This window comes from Bicyclus anynana, chromosome 3 (assembly GCF_947172395.1).
Source record: "Bicyclus anynana chromosome 3, ilBicAnyn1.1, whole genome shotgun sequence".
In the NCBI taxonomy this organism is placed as follows: domain Eukaryota; kingdom Metazoa; phylum Arthropoda; class Insecta; order Lepidoptera; family Nymphalidae; genus Bicyclus; species Bicyclus anynana.
In genome coordinates, this window is record NC_069085.1 from 15,119,485 (window position 1) to 15,141,916 (window position 22,432).

Consider the following 22,432-nt stretch of genomic DNA (forward strand, 5'->3'; position numbering starts at 1 on the left):
ATGGACCTAATTTTATGATTTTATTACACCGCCCATAAAACCGAATCACACGGTTTTAACACAGATTTATTATGTTGAAAAATTTATCGTTAACAGAGTTTTGAATAGAGTTATTGAAACGCGACGAGTTCATTAAAACCTGGGGCATTATAAAACTGCGCTTCACAAATGACTTTATCGTTCGTAAATGTTTTCTCTAACGTCACCGTTCTTAATATTCTTTTGTTATTGAAATTTTTATAATGTGTTAGTACAGTTTGAACAGTTTTAAGGCTCAATATGTCCACGATTAATGGTGTCTCATATCCGGAATCGACTTATAGAAAATTTTATATCTAGCGGACGCCCACGACTTCGTTCACTAGAAAATTCACAGAACATAGAACACTAACGCTTAGAAAGTCAATGTATTATCTTCTAGTATCTATCGAAGTAGAGCCTAATTTATCCTTAAAAGATCTATCATCATCATTATCAACCCATATTCGGCTCACTGCCGAGCGAGTGTCCTCTCAGAATGAGAGGGGTTAGGCCAATAGTCCTCCACGGTGGCCCAATGCGGATTGGCAGACTTCACACACGCAGAAAATCAAGAAAATTCCCTGGTATGCAGGTTTCCTCACGATGTTTTTCCTTCCAGACCCAGACCTTTGACCAGATTCAAACCCACACCCTCCGGAATCGGAAACAGAGGTCATATTCACATATCACGGCAAAAAGATCTGTACTAATATTACAAAGACGAAAGATTTGATTGATTGTTTTAAAACTACTGGACCGATTTCGAAAATTCTTTTACCAATTAAAAGCTGACTTTTGCAATTGCACGTTGTAGAGTCAACATCTCCTGAGGATGCTCCGGTTTCGGGGTGAAACGTACGTAGAGAGTATTTTGTCGGACCTGGGTGACGTTGTCGCATGGGTTCGCCGAATTTTCGCGGATGATAGCAAAATAAATAAATCATTATATAATCATGATGAACTTCCGCAAAGTAACGCCTGCTTCTATCCAATAATTAAAAGCTAACATCAGTGAGTAATATAGTTAGGTAACTATATTTTATGTATTCCCTATATTCCCATAGGAACGGAATCTAGGCGGGTAAAGGGGATGAAAGTTTTTATGAAAAGCCTTCAACGTAGACGAAATAAAAAAATCGAATTTTTGGACCGGACCTTCTAACTTTTCAATTTTCAAATATGCTAATAGATTTATTTGCAGTTCTATAAGGAGCGTGTGAAGTATACTAAATAGAATAAATAGTAGTTCTCCGGTTTAGTCTAGTTTTGTAAGCAATATTTGCTCTTCCAAAATACAGCCGCAATGTTTATTGGCTTACGCTTTTTTGCGATACAGCATCACAGCTCCTGTAAAATACACTGACATTAATAGTTATTTTTTCTAAACTACACTAAAGTAAAAAAAAATAGCTTTAATTTAAATCATCAATTTTATTTAAAATAATTGATGATTTAAATAAAATTGACGGTTCAAATTAATTATTTCTGACTGCGATTTAAAAAAGACTGCGTTTTCTCAAGTGCTTAGATTTACACGATACCTACATTTACACGATAGTAAAATACAAACAAACATTTTTAAATTACTGTCTGTATGTCTGCCTGCCTGTCTCCGGACTTATCTTTGGAATGGTTTAACCGAATTGACTAGGCTACGTTTTAACCCGGAAAAATATATGGTTCTCGCAAGATTTGTGAACTGAACTTTTCGTGAAAAACCGCGAGCCCACTAGTCATTTATATAATATACCTACTTATTGCAACGAAGGTAAAAGATAAAAAAACAATAATAATTACGACGTTGCAAACTCTAAGCATGTGTGTAGTTTTAAAATAAATATCGATAAAAAATCAACCGATAGAGGTTAGCTACCTGCAGGTTTATTAGCGATGGACAAAAGAATGCAAAATGTGTTAAATCGCACAGATAAGTATCGGTGCCTAATTCGATTAGGCCACGAGAGTTGATTTTTATACGCCCGGTCGTTTATTTTAATCCGTCGATTCAAGAGATGAGCAGTTTTTTTCGATTATGTTATCATAATCGAAGCTGAAACTTAAATTAGTAGTTTAATAACATTATATGCCTAAATTGAAGAATTGTGATGTGATAAAATTTGTGTTTTGTAATAGCCAGAATAATAAATAAAAAAATATCATCTTAAAATACTTTGCATGACTTTATTTATTTAATGAGACACCTACAGCTAGTTCAGACCATGTTTTAAGTGAAAAGTACACAATGATCGTGAACGATGTGTCCAGCCACTTACAGTTACATTAAAAAAATATAACCTGGACAAAAGAGATATGGATCTCCTTTAATATAATTACATAAATTAAAGAAGTACTAAAATGTGAAAAATATTTTTTTAAAATATAAATACATAAATGCGATAATAATCACTCTTTCCAATAAATAAGGTCATGACCTATTAATTTTTAATAATATGTATTTATTTTTCAAGCATCTATATGATGCGGAAATATTTGCGATTTTTTAGAAAATTTTATACGACCGTAAGTTTTTAATAAATTATTCTTAATTCATTTTGATCAATCTGTAAATATAAAGATAAGTATAATAGTTACAGTTAAATAAAACAAATAATATTTTTATCGATATGTGAGTTCACCACTAGACGCACATCACTAGAGACCTAATCGCTGGCCATTAATTGTATGCGCGCATTCATTTTGTATTCGTTAGTGCTAAATTAAGTAGTATGTGCCAAAAATTTGCCTGCAAAACAATGCATATTTAAAGTATGGCCTCACTGTTGTTACAAATCAAGTAAAAGTATACAAAACCAATAGAAATGAATCCTTGGGGATTCATTTCTATTGGTTATTACCGTAAAAAACATTATTAAAAATTTATAAAAATTATCATAATATTATTAAATATCAATAAATTGATGAATTACACTGTCTCATTTCAATATTCGTAATCCATGGATTACTAATATTGAAATGAGACAGTGTAATTCATCAATTTATTGATGACTTACATCTCATGTCTCATTTCAATATTCGTAATCCATGGATTACTAATATTGAAATGAGATAGTGTATTACACCAATAGCGCAAGTGATGATAGACCCTGTCCTCTGCATCCAAGGACGTGGGTGCGATTCCAACAACCCACAAAAGGAAGAGTAGTCTTAACTATCTACGTGTGGGAAGTCTGCCCATCCATATTAAGCTAGCGTGGTGAATGATTATCCCAACTCCTCTCATTATGAGAGGAGACTCGTGCTCAATAATGAGCCGAAAATAAATAGTGTAGAAGTCCCAAGAAAAAAACAACATTACAACGAGTGTGGTACAGTTAATAATCAATTTAATAAAACCTCAAACATTTTAAAGAATGCTAAAATTATAGTATTGAATACCCCTGATCCATATACTCACCTGCAGGTAAAATTATGTTGGGTTTTAAATGTCAGCACAATTTATTTTTTTATTATTAGGGTTATTGGGAGCCATTTTGCTAATGTAAGATACATAATTAACTGCTTTATCTCTCAAAAAGATAGCTTAATTTGATCTTTAGTTTTTCGTTTTTGAAATTAATTATGGCCAAACAAGATTAGCAGGTCAGCGAGGATGAGCATTCGCTTAACTTAATCGCACCATAATTATATTGTTTCGATAATTTTTTGAAAGATTAATCACTTTGTTTTGTTATTGTGAACATATTATCTTCTGTAATTTAACGTATTGTTGTAATTTTCATTAGCAAAAGTTCATGCTGAATAAATATATAAAGCTGTCGATCCTAGATAACTATTATGTAGTTATTGAGGATGAAGTGATAGTTACGTTTTTTTCAGTTTCTACTTGTGTAAGTAATTATTTTAATTAATTTTATTATCATTGGCAATATTATGTACTTAATACTTTTCTACCGCGTCTAAAAATTAACTGCTTAAAAGTTTATAATACGCTAAAATATAATTTTCTTTATATTAATTGCTCTTTTTGCACCATCCCTGCATTAAGAGCAAAATATATTAAACTAACGGACGCGCGCGACTTTGTCCGCGTGGAATTTAGTTTTTCACAAATCCCTCGGGAATCATGGATTTTTCCGGGATAAAAATTAGTCTATGTGTTAATCCAGGCTATAGTATATTTTTATACCAAATTTCAGCTAATTCAGTTCAGTTGTTGAGGCGTGAAAGAGTAACAAACATTCATATCATCAAAATCATCAGTTTTCACAAATCTCGGGAAACCATGGATTTTTTCGGGATAAAAAGTATGTTAATCCAGAGTATAATCTATTTCGATTCCAAATTTCAGTTAAATCGCTTCAGTAGTAACGGCGTTATAGAGTAACAAACATCCACACATCCATACAAACTTTCGCGTTTATAATATTATTAGGATAACAAGAGCGGTTAGCGGTCCACTACAGAACGAGGCTTCCTCGTAAAGGAGTGGGGATATGGAGCTTAAACCCACCACCATGCTCCAATAAGGGTTAGCGGGCTAGCTGTTAGCTAGACAAGCAGATTTCCTCACAATGTTTTTCCTTCACCGTTTGAGACACGTGATATTTAATTTCATAAAATGCACATAACGTGACATGAAAACTTGAACTTTTCCCGGACCGGATTTGAACCTACACCCTCCAAAATCGGAGGCAGAAGTATATCCGTTGGGTTATCATGGCCCATTCAAATAAGTATTAAGAAGCAACGATCGATCGACCTACGGTTAAGTATACTTAACTTATTTCAAATTGAGATGCGCAGCGGGTCGGTAGCAAAAAGGTATCCACGTCTGTGGAGCGCCTTATCCTTATCTATCTGATAAGCGCCACTCAATCTCAAACTTTGCGTGAAAGGAGACTAATGACATTATCACAGCGAGCCTCGTCCTAATCCAGGATTAGGGTCCTATAGATATCGGTGACACCATCAAAATGTTAAGAATCAATTAAAAATCCTCATGTTACTTGCTACATTCCGAAATTGTCCACTTTATTCGTATATACGTCTTTTTCTTCAATCAATGTAATTTGTAATATTATTTCTGGGCTGCTATCATCAATAGGCATATCTAAATATAATTGATTTTTTTTATAAACCCCGAAGGTCATGAAATTATTAATTACACTCTCGATCAAGTCATCAATATTATCTTTCAGTGCGCTTTCATTTGAGACCCCACTCGAGTATATTTTCAGACATTCGGTTGTTCTTTCCCACTTTTACATCCGACAACTTTTAAACGGCTCAACCGATTTTCATCAAACATGTCTAAGAACACTCGCATAAAAATATAAATCAAGTGCTTATCTATATCCACGATACTAAAACACAAACGAAGCTATTAAAATTTTAGTTTTTCTGTCTTGTTCGGACTTATCTATCGAACAGCTGAACTGATTTTAATAGGACTTTAACTGAAATATAGAGGAAGGAGGGAGGGAGGCAACTTATCCCAGAAAAGGCTTTTTATCCCAGAAAAATGATTCCCGCGGGATTTCTGGTAAACTGATTTAATAAACTTACCAGTATGTACTCGTATATCTACAAAAAAAATTTGAAAAGTGCTCAATAGGCAAAATAGTTTTGCTAGACTGAGAAACGTGTAAGAATTCCTTTCTTAATAATAGAAACACACTAATATCTTCAAATTGACTTACATTTTTTCAACCAAGAACCATTTCTTTAGAATCACTTTTCAAATTAGGAAAGAACGTCGAAATCGAGCCATTAATTACATCATAGAGTTGGTAGTGTTTTTTTATTTTTTAGAATGAAATAGCAGGTAATACAACTTACAGCGAAGATTTAATACATTTACATAATTTACGTGAGTACAAAATCACCGCAAAAAGTGATCCGAATTTAGCTCCTCCATTGAGCGTCCAGCGGGTGATAGCCCAGTGGATATGACCTCTGCCTCCGATTCCGGAGGGTTTCGAATCCGGTCCGGGGCATGCACCTCCAACTTTTCAGTTGTGTGCATTTAAAAAAAATAAATATCACGTGTCTCAATCGGTGAAGGAAAACATCGTGAGGAAACCTTCATACCAGAGAATTATCTTAATTCTCTGCGTGTGTGAAGTCTGCCAAACCGCATTGGACCAGTGTGGTGGACTATTGGCCTAACTCCTCTCATTCTGAGAGGAGACTCGAGCTCAGCAGTGAGCCGAATATGGGTTAATGACGACGATTGAGCGTCCACATGCACAATTTTGTGTTTAGTTACCATTATATATTTATGTATATACAGTTTTAATACTTCTTGAACACACATCTCGACATTGTAGACAATATTTATCTAGTACTAGTAGACGCCCGCGACTTCGTCCGCGTGGAATTTAGTTTTTCACAAATTTCTCGGGAACCATGGAGTTTTCCGGGATAAAAAGTAGTCTATGTGTTAATCCAGGCTGTAACATATCTCAATACCAAATTTCAGCTAATTCGGTTCAGTAGTCGAGGCGTGAAAAAGTAACAAACATTCATATCATCAAAATCATCAGTTTTCGCAAATCTCGGGAAGCCATGGATTTTTTCGGCATAAAAAGTAGCCTATGTGTTAATCCATAGTAAAATCAATTTTCATTCCAAATTTCAGCCAAATCGCTTCAGTAGTAGCGGCGTTAAAGAGTAACAAACATCCAAACATCCATACAAACTTTCGCGTTTATAATATTAGTAAGATTGTTTAAATAACTTTCATCGTTTACAATGCGACTAAATGAAATTAAGACAATTAGCCACTTTTTGTCTCAGTTTTGACGCACTAGTGACATATCTATACTATAAAATATCTTTGACTTACAGTAAATAATTACTTGACTATGCTTACCTTTCCTAGTTACGACCTGTAAATCACCCTGATATTAAATAGTTTCCACGTATACATAAAATTACTGAAACAACGTTGTCTGTTTATAGTATCTTTACTACGCGTTAACTGTAGCTCGCCAAATATTATCGCCGTTAAAATTTAATTTATGAAGCCACACTAGTTTCTACCTGTGACTTTACCTGATGGAAATTGTATTTCCTATTTATTTAACTCAAGTTTAAGGTAAACTTGATTAATTGGTTAATCAAAATGAGAAACCCATCTCAACGCTCATGTTGGAAAAAAATGAAAAATCATGAAATCAATGAAACCTGTTCTATAGAATGTAGAGAACGCCTTGCACTGGACCTTAAAAAGATCCAGGATCTAGTAGAAACTTGCAAATCAATTTCTGAGGTCACTATCCCACTGCAAACGATCGGGTCCAATTATTAATAACTAAATCATTCAGAGTCCTATTAGCCGCACATATTAAAAGGTCTGGAATACGGAATAAGGGGAAATAAAGTATATCCGCGAAGAATTTCAAACTGAAATTTATTAAGGCCTAAGGTCAACAATTTGAGAATGTTTTCGTCCACTCATACACATGTAGAAATTGTATCAATAACGGAGAAGCCGCTTTGAAGTTATGCACGTACATATATTAGGCAACATTTTTTTTTTTTATTTTTTATTTTTTTTTTATTCTTTACAAGTTAGCCCTTGACTACAATCTCACCTGATGGTAAGTGATGATGCAGTCTAAGTTTGAAGCGGGCTAACTTGTTAGGAGGAGGATGAAAATCCACACCCCTTTCGGTTTCTACACGGCATCGTACTGAAACGCTAAATCGCTTGGCGGTACGTCTTTGCCGGTAGGGTGCTAACTAGCCTCCCACCCGCCAGACCTGGACAAATTAAGAAAATCTCAATCTGCCCAGCCGGGGATCGAACTCAGGACCTCCGTTTTGTAAATCCACCTCGCATACCACTGCGCCACGGAGGCCGTCAAAATTTATATAGAAGACTAGCTGACTTTCCGCGGTTTCACCCACGTAGAATACGGGTATAACATATAGCACTCACAAATAAAGTGGCTTAGTAGTGGTACTAGAATTTTCAATGTCGGTTCAGTCTCTGTAGCAAAGTGGCACGTCGATTCTCTTTCTACGATCGCAAACGCTTCGAAAACTACAAAAATGTATGGGAATGACAGATCTTGATCACGTGACCTTTCGATAGCAAATGTCATTCCCATACATATTTCGATTTTTCGAAGCGTTTGCGATCGTGGAAGAGAATCTACGTGCTACTTGGCTAGAAAAATGTATGGGAATGACAGATCTTGATCACGTGACCTGTCGATTGCAAATGTCATTACCATACATATTTCGATTTTTCGAAGCGTTTGCGATCGTAGAAGAGAATCTACGTACCACTTGGCTATATATTCAGAGATTATACCCCTAACCACAAACTTTACCTCTTTATGATATTAGTACAGACATATAGTAGAATTTGTAATTAATAGCAGTCGCTAAACAAAGCTGGCATACGTGTGGGAGGTTATGGGGGCCAAAGCAACAAATTAGGCTAAAAGCACATAAATTGATGTGAACGACTATGGGTGGTGCTCTCGGCAGCCTGAATTAGTCCCGGATTTTTATCACTTGGTGACAAGAAAAAGTGTCGTGTACAGGGTGTTCCATGTTTTGAATTACATTTTCACGTTTATTCTGTTTTTTTATTGACGTCACATTAATGATTAATAAAAAATATATCCAACTAATATTATAAAGGAGAAAGTTTGTGTGTAAGTGTGAAAGTGTGTAAATATGTTTGTTCCTCTTTTACGCTGCAGCTACTGAAGCGATTTGGCTGAAATTTGGAATGGAAATAGATTTTACTCTAGATTAACACTGGCTACTTTTTTCATTCCGGAAAAAATCCACGGTTCCCGCGGGATTTGTGAAAAACTGAATTCCACGCGGATGAAATCGCGGGCGTCCGCTAGTTATAAATAAAACATTTGGAACAATTATTTAGTTTATATTAGTATTAGGTACTGCCTAGCCTTGCAGTGTGCAGCTATGTATGCCGATGAAAGGAATAAGGTCACACATATGCCTTAGTGACAAACTGAGCAGCGCATTGTAGTTCTTACTACTTGCATGCTTTGCGAAGTATTGCTCAGTTACAAGTATGTACAATAGGTTCATAATCATCATCATCATCATCATCATCATCATCATCATTATCAACTCATATTCGGCTCACTGTTGAGCTCGACTCTGATATAATTAGATCTAACCTACTAGTTATAATTAATTGATTTTATAGTAATAATAATTACACGATTTTTTAAAATAAAATCGCGATATTTAAAAATATCCTTGAACTAAAGGAATTATGGATGATTGATTTTTAATATTTATTTAAATTTCTTATTGCACAAAACAAAAAAAAATCAAAGCTATTAAAATAAAAATATTTAAGTAGATAAGTACGTAATTACTAATCTACATTTTATTTTTGTGTAATATCACAAAAGTTTTCACTGTACGTGTAAGTAGGTACGTAAAATACAAATAATGAAACACCTCCAACAAAAACTGTCCACGAATGAATTTCCAAAAAAATATAAATATAAAAACTGAATCACGCTGTATCACATTAGTCATGAGAAAAAAATAATCATCGTTAATTGGTCCCTTTCATTAGTAAGTCCCTGCATTCCTCGATTCGTTGTTTTTTCCGTGTCAAATCTTTATCAATGAAAAAGGAGATCATTTTTATTTAAATTGCCTTATCATATACCTACTCACTGTCCAATGACTGGTGGACGTAATGTTACACTTAATGAGGTTTCGGATATTAATAAATATAATATAATCTCGCTTATAATGTCGTCGTGTTCTGAGACGTTTATATCAAACTTACTCGTCTTTATTTTTTTGGGATTCATTCTTTTTTTTTAAAGATTATAATTTATATTACAGTGACTCGTAAGTACTCTTAGGCGTCGTCCGAATGAAGGGCACTGAGCGTAGTTTCGATAGTTAAAGGCAAATTGAAGGTACTTAAGTACATCGATCGTAGATTGTTAGATGGGCCTCAAAGCGTCGCGGAATTGCCATTGGGTACGTCATCACTCGTAACACATTTCTCTTTATTCCTGTTTTGGCTTGTGTTTTTACACTTCCAAAATGAACACGAAGGCACAACAATTAAGGGATTAAAATGAAAAAAAAACAGTAAATATTTTTTTTAATCCACGTCCACTCACAACATATACGCTTGTTACGTACCTACCGAGATTAGATGTGCGTGCACGTCTTTGGGGTAATGACATGAAATTGTGCGTTCTTTAGTATGGAGGAGCCCTTTAACGATTTATATCGATGCTTAAGTAAATATAAAATTGCTTATTATATCTATGAAACAGCTGTAATGCGTGTTAATTACAAATTACTAATGAAAATTGTTTATAACAATTTGGGCCGATTTCGCCATCTTCTGATAAGTGTCAGAATGCTTATGCACATTTTGTCTTTATCATTTGTTATAGAGTAAGAAAGTGAAGAAATTTAACTTTGAATATCCGTCATTTATCAAAGGTGGTGAAACGTAACGCACGTAAATTTAATACTTAACAAAAGTTCAATATGAACACTTCATTTCGTGATTTTAAGTTGTCTATTAATTATCAACCCATAATCGACTCACTGCTCAGCTCGAATCTCCTCTCAGAATGAGAGGGGTTAGGCCAATAGTCCACCACGCTGGCCCAATGCGGATTGGCAGACTTCACACACACAGAGAATTAAGAAAATTCTCTGAGTTTGAGTCACGTGATATTTAAATTCTTAAAATGCACACAACTGAAAAGTTGGAAGTGCTGCCCTGCCCTGGACTAGACTCGAACCCACACACTCCGGAATCGGAGGCAGAGGTCATATCCACTGGGCTATCACGGCCTAACAAGTTGTCTATAGGAATATGAAATTCTCATCATCAAGAGATTTCCGTTGTCGTAAGTGTTTGCAAGTTAAGAAATTTCGGAAACGAGAGATTTTGTTTAATATTAATGGTCCAAGTAACTCGACATTAGCGGCATTATATCAGTTTGGAACATAATACAATATGAAAACAATGGTAGACGAAATATTGCGATATAGAATATACAAAATAGAATATACGAAATAGAATATACGAAATATAGAATAACTCGCTATTGACTTGCTTTTTTGTCTACCTACCCCTAAAAAGGGACTATTTTGTATTTATGTACAAAACCATCCACACGCGAGTATTTATAAATTAACCTTTAAGGCTTCTAGTTCCAGAGGCGCACTCGTAAAACTTGATCAAAACAAAACGACTACACCGAAACCCCGAAATCAAAGTCATCACCACGATATCAAATCGTAAATACCTCGACACCTTATCAGCCTAGACTGGACCCGGTACCAATTCCCACTTAAACAAAACAGCCTAATTAAGCTATAAACAAAGCCACAAACACGGACTCCCAAAATATTGAAGTCCGTTTAGTGATGTACCTACCTACCAAGTTTGTAACAGTCAAGTCGAGATTTTTCTTTATATGAAAATAAAAACACATACGTTACAAAGATTAACAATCTCCTCCAACTAAGCGATTAGTAAGGAGTCAACGTAATTAGATGAACTCGGAGCTACATTAAATAGTGTGATTTAAATTTTAATGCATAAATAATATTGGTCACTCAAATTTATTAAAGTTACCAGTGTTTTGTCAACAAGGTTGTAAGTCTCTTTTAACACATATTAGTATTAAAAAGACGCTTAGACACAGGTAGAATAAAATACATCGTACGAAAACAGAAAACAATTGCTAACTCTAATAATCTTAATGATAAGCTATTAGGCATATTACCTAATTTTACGTATCAAATAGCACACTGCACAGAATCTCAAAAACAAAACTCTACATTGAAAAAAAATGGACGATACTAAGATTACATTATCTGGTAGTGATAGGTACTATCGAAGTCGGATGCTAACCTTACACACATCCCTAGTTTGTACTAATCTGGGAGAGCCATTAAGTGTCGACAGGTCGCCGAGAGGAGTCAGCGGGGGCTCGTAAAGATTACCAAACGATAACCCGACTACTGCACCATTCGGACCTCACACGTACCCCAAGCCCCGCACATAAATATCCACGGTTAGCCTCATATCGACAAAAAACTCGATAAATTTGGCGCCCCATACACGTAAATGTTCTTAATTATAGTGTAATTTCCGGGGAGTGTTTTGGTTTTGGTCGTATCTAATCGGTTCACTCTTATGTTCGCTCGCAGCCAGCCTCCGCGGATAATGGACGTACGTAAATTTAATATTCATTGTCGGCCGAGTACTCACGATACAAGGAATTTAAGTACATCTTAATACGTTTCGAGATACGTTAATGGTAATAATCGGGATGCGAGGCGATGTTTTAGTGGGGGTTAGGTTAGAGTAGCGTGGAGATAGAACCGCTAAACTTGGCTCACATTAATTTGTTTATTTACGAGTATACGCTTATAAATTATTATATAATAATACGAGTAGCTTTTGTAATAATTTTTGGTGTTATAAAAATATTTTACTTGTCACACAGTACTTTAAGTTGAATAACAGTCAGGGAATGTTCTCGGAGGCGGATTTTTCATGACCACTGATGCTCTGCTTTATATTTCAATATTAATTTGCAGCGACGTTTTATAAGGTTCATTCAAGGATATTTAGTATAAATATCGTTGGGTTGCTTTGTTTATAAAATAAAAATATTATAACCTCGAAGAAGAAAGATAACTGAAATAAAGTATTAACCTTGTCAGACATTCAGGGGACATACTTGATTTCCCAACGACAACCGTCACAGTTAAAATAAAGCCTTACTTAATATGTAAAAGTTGATCCTAAATCCTTCCAAACATTACAATCTTCCAAGTTCCAATCTATAGCACAATTCCAAGTCATCCAACCCCAATCGCGTTTTTATTTTTTTCAACGACTACCGTCACAGTCAATCACAGTGACTGACGTGCGCGAGTAGCGACGATCCGCTCGTCAGTGTCATAGCCAGCACCAAATTATGAAATACCCTTACTAATTATTATTTGTTGTCTGACGCACCAAAGTCTGGAAGATGATTAGGAAGGAAAACGCCCTAAAACCACGGTTAGGCTCGTTTAGTTTTGTCCAACTTGCTATGAATACGACACACGAAGTTTGAGCAGTATGATAAGGAATAAATATTTTGTTCCTAGTCAAGGACTACAAAAAACACAAATTGAAATAAAACCTTGCATAATATGCAAAAGCTGATCCTTAGTCCTTCATGGTCCTTCCGAACATTACAATCTTCCAGTCTATAGCTTAATTCTGAGTCATCCAATCCCAATCGCGTTTTTATTTTTCCCAACGACAACCGTCACCGTCAATCACAGTGACTGACGTGCGCGAGTTGCAACGATCCGCTCGTCAGTGTCATTGCCAGCGCCAAATTATGAAATACCCTCACTAATTTTTTAATTGTTGTCCGACGCACTAAAGTCTGGAAGATGGTTAGGAAGGAAAACGCCCTAAAACCATGGTTAGGCTCCTTTAGTTTTGTCCGACTTGCTATGAATACGACACGAAGTTTGAGCAGTATGATAAGTAATAAATATTTTGTTCCTAAGTTAAGGACTACAATAACATAAATTAAAATAAAAGTTGCATAATATGTAAGTTGACCCTAAGTCCTTCCAAACATTACAATCTTCCAGTCTATAGCTTAATCCCAAGTCATCCAATCGCGTTTTTCTTTTTCCCAACGACAACCGTCACAGTCAATCACAGTGACTGACGTGCGCGAGTCGCGACGACCCGCTCGTCAGTGTCATTGCCAGCGCCAAATTAAAGAAATACCCTCACCATACGCTAAAATAGGATGCGACACTGCAATCAGTTTTTACCGCACATCAGTTCTCAGGGCAATGAAGCTTTTAATGCCCTTTTAAGAAAATCATTACCTTAACTGATTATTCGCAGATTGTAAAATGTAGGTACGTAAGGTATACTTACAATTATTATATTTTTTAGTTAGGTATATAATCCGTCATGCACTTTACTAGTACTTATTGTAAATTCAATACTTTATTTTATAATTCAGTGTCTATTTTACGACCTCCGTGGCGCAATGTTATGCATGGTGGATTTACAACACGGAGGTTCTGAGTTCGATCCCTGGTTGGGCTTATTGAGGTTTATCTTAATTGGTCCTGGCTTGGGCCGTGGCTAGTTAACACCCTTCCGGCAAAGTTCCGTCAAGCGATTTAGCGTTTCAGTACGATGTCGGGTAGAAATAAAAAGGGGTGTGGATTTCATCCTCCTCCTAAACAAGTTACTCAGATTCCATCTTAGACTACATCATCACTTGCCATCAGGTGAAATTGTAGTCAATTCTGTGGTCAATACTCAATAAAATTCATTAGATATTAAGGGTCGCATACGTCGTTTGCATTTTTTGATAGTTTGATCAACTTCTTAGTGAATTGTACTTTTGTGATTGACTTTGATGTCACAAAGTGTAAATGCTGTCTAAGAACGTATAGAAGATGCATATTATCGTTGGTTTAAGGATGTCTTAGTTGCAAAAATCAGGAAACAAAAACATTGAAGGGGAATCCCAGATAGCAATGCGTTATGAGGAAAGTAGACACAAAAGCTTTACCTCAAATCATCGTGTTTCTTCTTGAATTAACTTTTTTTACTGTATATTAAATTTCAAAGCCGGCTGGTGCTATGGGTAGTGACCTTGCTTTCTGCATCCATAACCTTGGGTTCGATTCCCACAACTGGAAAATATTTGTTATGCATGGATGTTTTTCAGTGCCATGGGTGTGTTTAGACATTTGTTTAAACATTTAAGGGAGGGAGCATTCACAACATTAAGCTGAAGTTTGATACAATAAATTAGCTAGCGCCAATGATTTTACTGCTACCAAACCTTATTTAGATGTGATTCACGTTAACAGCCTTCCATCTGACTGCACCGTCACATAGCTTCAGATGAGATCGCGATCAAGCGTCTACTTGTCATCGAATAAAAAAGATCTTAAAAGCTATTAAAATGCTTTTTACAAGATTTACTAGGCTATATTTAGCCAGTGCAACACTGTTTATACTCTGTGCACGCAACTGGCAAACTGTTGACTAAGAAAACAAGAGTTGACCGCATCCAAACATCAGCGGAGATGCGACATCGTCGTCCGTTGCACACAGCAGGGCTAATTATTCCCATTAAATGGGCACAATCCATTCAAATTAACCTCCGTACGTTGAATAAAGCGCGTTTTGTGCTGAATGACGCGCGGCCTTCCGGTGGGTGGCTGCTGTCACAACATGCAATGCGCGTCGAGGACGCACCGCGCCGCATAATGAGACGTTTACTCGCATTAGCTAAAGAAATTGACAAGTGAACAATAGCGGCCCGAGGGGCAAAAGGAACGCGAAAACTGCAGAAAGAGCCGGACAGTGTCGTATCGTATTACCCGACGTAAAATATCTGGGGGAAAGGAATGAGAAACGATCGCCCGATTTAAATATGGGTAGGACACGGGAGCGTTCGCGTGCGTTCGGTAGCGTGAGAATGCTCTTTATTCGGGTGGCGACAGCGGGCCCCGTCGGCCGGGGCTCCGCGGGACGTCGATAAATCAGCTGCGCGGTTGTGACCGCGCGTCGCTCGTATATCCAGGGCCACAATGGCCGCGCTGTCAGCTGACAGTGACACTGACGCAATTGCTCGGCGCATGCGTTATCCGTCCGACAGGTCGACAGCGTTACGAGCGTGCACCCCCACTCACCCCGCTATTTATTGCGCTAAATATTTGAATTAATCAGATGAGATAAAATGCCCGCGTTCGTTTAAACATTCCGCTGCGGTCACGGCGACAACTCGATGTATTGTGCGTGCGTTGAGCTGATCCTTATAATAGCTGTCCACCGTATCTCGCTGCATAATTGCTTTTCCTTTTAGAATCTTTCACTGTCCTGCTATTTATTGCGGCCGTTTTATCAACTTGCTATGTTAGTTTATTGATATCAAATACTTTTCTTATTCAATCACCTTCCAAAACAAGGGTACTATTTATATATAAGTGAACCGCCTGACAGTTAATTTGAATCTCGAATCGTTCTTGTAGGTAGATACTAAATTCCGAGTCAAACGAATAGTTTATTCACACTGCCACCTACAAACTACATAATTGCCTAACATTACTTCAACTTTTCTATTTATCATCATCATCATATCAGCCGATGGACTGCACTGCAGGACATAGGCATTTTGTAGGGACTTTCTAACATCACGATCTTGAGCCACCTGCATTCAGCAAATCCCTGCGATTCGCTTTATGTCATCAGTCCACCTAATGGGGGGTCGACCAACACTGCGCTTTTTAGTGCGGGGTCGCCATTCCAGCCCCTTGGGACCCCAACATCCATCGGCTCTTCGAACTATGTGCCCATTGCCACTTCAGCTTCGCGACTCGTTGAACTATGTTGGTGACTTTGGTTCTTCTGCGGATCTCCTCATTTCTGATTTGATCATGCAGAGATACACCGAGCATACTTTTCTATTAATTAAATTAAACTAAAAATTTGTGATGGCGCTTCGAATCTATTAAGTGAATACCTCGAAATTTCAGATTCAGAAATTGTTGACTGGACTACTCAATTGTGAAGACTGATTCGAATTGCGTAGAACAAAACTTGCAAAATTGTGTATAAAAATTTTACACTATTTTGTAATAGATTTTTTTTTACAGTTAATGATAAATTCCTTTTAATTGAAATTACACTAATATCACATCACACTAATATTATAAAGGCGAAAGTTTGTATGTAAGTGTGAAAGTGTGTGAGTGTGTAAGTATGTTTGTTCCTTTTTTACGCTGCGGCACACATAGGTTACTTTTCATCATCATCCCGGCAAAATCCATGGTTCCCGAGGGATTTGTGAAAAACTGATTTCCACGCGGGCGTCCGCTAGTGTCAAATAAGGGCAAATAGCTACAGCAAAAAGTGAAAGTAACGGAAATTAAACTGCATTTCCTCTTACTAAAATATGTCAGATTTCGTAACAATTGCAGCATGGCAGTTCTGTTATCATATCATTAATCTGTGGTTATATTTCTAGCGGGTGCGTATTTTTATGTGCGCTGCCCGCGCCAACCTCGGTGGCGGGCCGGCATACATGTGGCATACAGTTTTATGACAATCCGACACACGATACTTGACAGGCTCGGCTAGGAAACATCGCATCCCATGTTACTCGGACGCACCAGCTAAGTATGAAGATGTTACGTGCAAGAATCCGCTCTGGGCACTTGTTTGAGTTATTTTATTTGCCACTTTGTAAAGATTACAACAAGAAAAATACTATATTTCACCGCGGCTAGTTGCTTCGACTGGTGACAAAGGGCTGGCTGATTTTTTGCGCAAATGATTAGCGTGGCTGTCGAGAGCGAAAACGCTGGTTTCCGCGTTTCCAGAATTGTTGCCATCATACCACGTGGATATAATTTGTATAGTTCTTCTTTCTTCTTCTTCTTTTCCTGGGCCTTTTCCGCACTTCGCAACTGAGTTTTGGCCGTTGTACGTAGGTCCCTTCGGTGCTGGTCCCCGCTGGAGTCACTCCAGCCAACCGAGCTCGCTCCAGAAGCTTAGCAGGCCGCCCAGGAATTTGTATAGTTATAAGGATAAGTTAGCTTAGGTTCCATAATGTATTTTTTGCGACATTTGTCGCGCGACTCTGCCGCTTGACACGAAATTCACATGTCTCAAGCGATGTCGCCTGCCGTCCCAAGCGACGTTTACGGGTCGTGCAACATGTCGCTAGTCGATGCTCGAACGTCGCGGGACATTGGTGCATATTGTAAAAGAGCTTAGGTGTTATCTTAAGCCCGCTAACCTGCATTGGAGCAGCCTGGTGAACTAATACCCTCTCCTACAAGGTGCGAGACTTGGCTCTGTAAAAATATAATAAAAAAATATAAAACCGTCACTTTGGTTTAGAGATGCTTGCCTATCGTATCGGTTTCGGGAGACTTCTACTTATATCGAACTATCGAAAAATACTCGAGTTTTCTACAGACGGTTTGCTAATAGGCATATTTTTTTTTGTAATAATGTTAGCTTACGTTATTTTTTTTAAGTGATTTAATTTTTTTTCGCCAAAAAAAACAAAATTCTTCATTCGATTGCGTCTAGTTGCAATCTACTACGGTAAGGTGCGTGAGGGATAGAAAAGTAGCAGTAAGCGATAACACTAGGGCTGTATGTGGCAGAACCGTAGTTAAAAGTTCGCTGAATTAAAAAAAAAAACAAACAAGTGAACACCTGCACAGAATCTTACAGATTAAATAACAGTAAACTGCAAAGGGCAGGCCAGTGTCGCGTATCAAATCTAAAATTCCTACGGGCAGTGCGTGAACGGTTAATTTAAAGTCGGCACAGACGAGCGATCCGTATCGGAGCGGGCCCAGGTTATCGGCTCCTAGCGTACGTCCGGTTGGAAATGTCATGTGGTGCGAGTACAATATGCAGTTAAAAACGTAATAATAATTACTGGTAGACCAGACAATAATAATAATAACAGTTCGTTTCATGTAGGATGATGCGGGTGACAGTTCGTTTCACTCTTGAAAGTTTGTCGCGATTCTCGAATAGTACTAACTAGCTTTTGTCAATAATTATTAAGTCTCATAGTTTCGTATTTACTGTGTCACTGTCGAATTCACTGTCTAATGGAAGCTGTTGACAGTACAAAATATGTAGTGAATAGCGTCTTTTAAACGTGTTAGTGTATATCGATGTGTGATTATAGGTAAAAAATGTCATAGGTAGGTAGAGGAGATTGTCCTGTTGATATTATGATTTTTGTTAACAATGGGCTAAAAAAAACGAAAAATGCGGTTGTTATTGATTTGATGTTAATTATGAATTTATACAATAATGCATTAAATATCCCTTTAACCACTTTCCGCTACCTCTTTTAACTTACACAGCAAATCATACATAGAACTTGGTTTCAAAATTATTCATCCGCTGCATTCTGTAACTTGGACCACGTCGTTATAAATAAAATTAAAATTGCAAAATTCCCAGCGATTTCATATATGGTCTCTAGATGATCTCGCGCGTTATCAATTTGACATCCGAGGCATTTGCACGTTTATATCGATATAATTTATGTCCCCAACACTATTGATTAATGTTGTAATTGGCTACAAAATACAATAGTCGAGGAGGGGGTGGAATATTTTAATTGAGTTTATATAAACTGGAAAAGATTTAAAAGGAAGAAAAATTCCTTTATTGGCCATCAATAAACAAAATTACCAATATTAATTTAAAATTAATGCCTTTAATAGAAATATGCTGGTCCAAGTGGATTTTGGGGTTCAATCCACTTCTGTTGAAGTATATACCCTAGGGATAAGACAATCGCTTAGTTGTAGGTTAAAGGAAATTTTCATATTTGCATAAAAAAGGCAAAAGGTAAGGGAAATTGTCGTTTAAAACTAAAAATCATAAAAAGTATTGAGATAGCTTTACTTTATACATTGTGAACTTTACTGTATTCATGTTACGTAGTAAAGCGCTTTGTGACATGTGTTACATTCAATCTAAAACAAAACGGTAATCATATTTTTGTTAGATTGGCTGGTTGGATTGAATATGCGTAGATCGCGCTATTGAAACATTCGTAATGTAATGCAATCAGTTTTGGGTTGAGTGTTAAAAAATAACAAGTCATCTTTTTTATGTAATCCACAATTTAAAAGTGGATTTTTTAAATCTTATTATGCTTAGTAAAAACAAAATATAATATAAACAAACTTTGAAAGATCAAGAAAGCAAAGAAACATTGAATTAACCACTTAATAAATAAAGAATTTATGATATATTTAATTTCAGTTTTTATTCAGTCCCTCTTGAAATTAAGCCACAAGCTCTTGCACTAATCATTAAAGCAATGGAAAAATTTATTAGGGGTAATTATTTGTGATGCATACGACTACATATTTCTTTTTCATACATTTTAAATATATATAATCTGTCTTTATTATCTGTATATATAAAAAATAAGAAATATAATGGGATTCAAAAATTCTTGAAATTCATACTATAAAGTGGTGAAATGAGGCTTGAAAGCTTACATTGATTTCCACGCGGACGAAGTCGCGGGTGTCAGCTAGTTGAAAAATAATGCGGTGATAACAAATACATATGTATAAACTGTCATGCCAGCATGTCAGGGGCCAAGGCCTACCTTAGGAAATAATCTTAGATACGCCAATGACTCGAATTAAGCGTATAGCTCGTGTTATGGGTGAGAAAGCTGTTTCATCATACACATTTAAATACTTATATAATGTATATACACACCTAGATGAGCCACATTAGAGTAACATCACACATAGAGTCTGGAATAGTCTAGTCAGTGTGCGGTAGACTCTACGCGTGATGTTAGTGATGTTAGGATACCTTGTGCTAGGATGCCTTGAGAATCGCCGCCCTAGGGCAGGTCGAAGGCGACGTGCCCACGATCGCCGCCTAACACCCTAATGAGGAGCTCCGGGTGGTGGATTTGAGGAATCTACCGTCCGACAAGATATAAGATCCTTGGGTTGAAAGGCGTACCTTGTTGCCTTGGTACGCAACAGACGGAGCAAGGGGATCTTTAGATCCCCAGTGGAGGGTCGGCCTCGTGGGACGCCGCTGTCTAAGTTGCGGAAGATTAATTTTTTGTTCCCGGAACTCAAGCATCAGGCGAGGCGATAGAACTTTGCTGGGTTTTAGTGGGTATTCTGGCTGACTCGCAGCCGGTGAATCCCACATACTCCCTCGGAAATAGTGCCAGCCTATGCCACTATTTCCGAGGGAGATGCGTAAAAGCATTTCCTAATGTGAAAAAAAAGGATGCCTTGAGCATAAGGTATCCTATAAAATAAAAATGTGATGAGTTATGCCGTTACTCACAGGAGACGCTTATATACTTATACATACAACCTTCGAGCACTAGGGTTCACTCTTTGACCGAGCTCTGTTTAGCGGTCGGTTCTTTTCCAGTTGTTTTTTTTATTAATATTATATATATCACAGAACACATACAGAACTTATCATATCTTGGATAAATGGATGTTATTTCTTAGCCGGTTTCAATAAAACGGATAATTTTTTATTCAATAATACAGTCTTTATCAAGTGGTTTACATCTGTTGCTGATTAGCAAAAGCGGACAAAATATTCCAGCAAGATTCCATCCATGTTTGTAGTGACGTGCAGTATTGACAGGCGGCCATTGTCAGTTATAAAAATATAAAATATTTATAGATTCATCAAGACTTTATCTAATCATCGTAAGTTTTATAATAATTGAAAACAAATGATATCTAATTTTACAAGCGTACTGCATTCAATACTTATCTCGAGATATAATTCCTGAATGGAATCTTGAAAAGTTGCCATACAACCGCGACGTTTCTACTTTATTTCTTTGTCCAAGTACCCTTGTATCTTATTTATGCCCTTTCGTCGAGAGCTTCCTGCAAGAACCGGTCCCAAGGTTACCACCTACAACGATCGCAGTAGGCACTCGATCCAACGGAACTAGTTATCAATTATCCAATCCAAGAAAAGAACAAACAGCATTTTCATGAGACACTCGGCCAGCGCGTGCTTGTGATTGACTGGCCGTGAATGGCGGAACGACTCCCGGGCATTTTGACACGACAAAAACGCGCGACGCGTTATGGAAGCTATACGATCTACAAGTGTGAATCAATTTGATCCATCGGTTTTATTGATTGATTGACAATTTCGCTGAATTATTCAACTGGACACGAATACCGACATTCCGGGGCGCTGCAAAAAGCGTCGTCGCGAAACCCCAAAATATAAGGCTCCGCGGACGTCGTGGGAGTGGCTCGTCACGTCGCATATCTCGAGAGTGGAGATGCTAGAAAAACGGGAACGTTCGGTGATGAGAATGTCATGTCCCTCGTTCCCGACGACATATTTGCGAGTCGGGGCCGCGTTTTGCGATAATTACAGCGCATAACGCGGCCGGAGCGCGCGGAATGCCCCGCTCTGAGCTCACCGCCTCGGATTTATAATGACGCTGGAGTGTCGCGGCCGCGCGTCCTATCGCCGGCGCGACGCGGGGCGGACCTGTTCCCATGCCGTCCTCCCCCCTAGCCGCTTTTTTCCCTATCGACCGCTAAACGACTAGCGAAAATATCTCGAAATTGACATTCCTCTCATATTTCCACCCGAGACATATCCTCGGCGATGTCCGGCGAAATTTAATCTGTCTGATAAAAATACTCACGAAATTCGCCGTCGACAGCGCTGACGCGGTGTAATTACCGGCTGGATTTCGAGTCGGATGGGTGTGCACTCTCGCTTTTTTGTCGCACGTCAATTATATAAATTGTTTGTGTAATAAATTTCGCTGTATCTCCTCGGACGGGTGGCGGTCGCGCGGTATGCGGGGACGATACAGCTCGCAGT

At 37.5% G+C, this 22,432-nt stretch overlaps 1 protein-coding gene across 1 annotated transcript in view; it reads left to right on the forward strand.

Annotated features, from left to right (window-relative positions):
- The window catches only part of LOC112058531 (protein Wnt-6), a 68,315-nt gene that overhangs the window by 37,947 nt on the left and 7,936 nt on the right, over positions 1-22,432 (forward strand). The gene's annotated exons all lie outside the window — the stretch shown is intronic.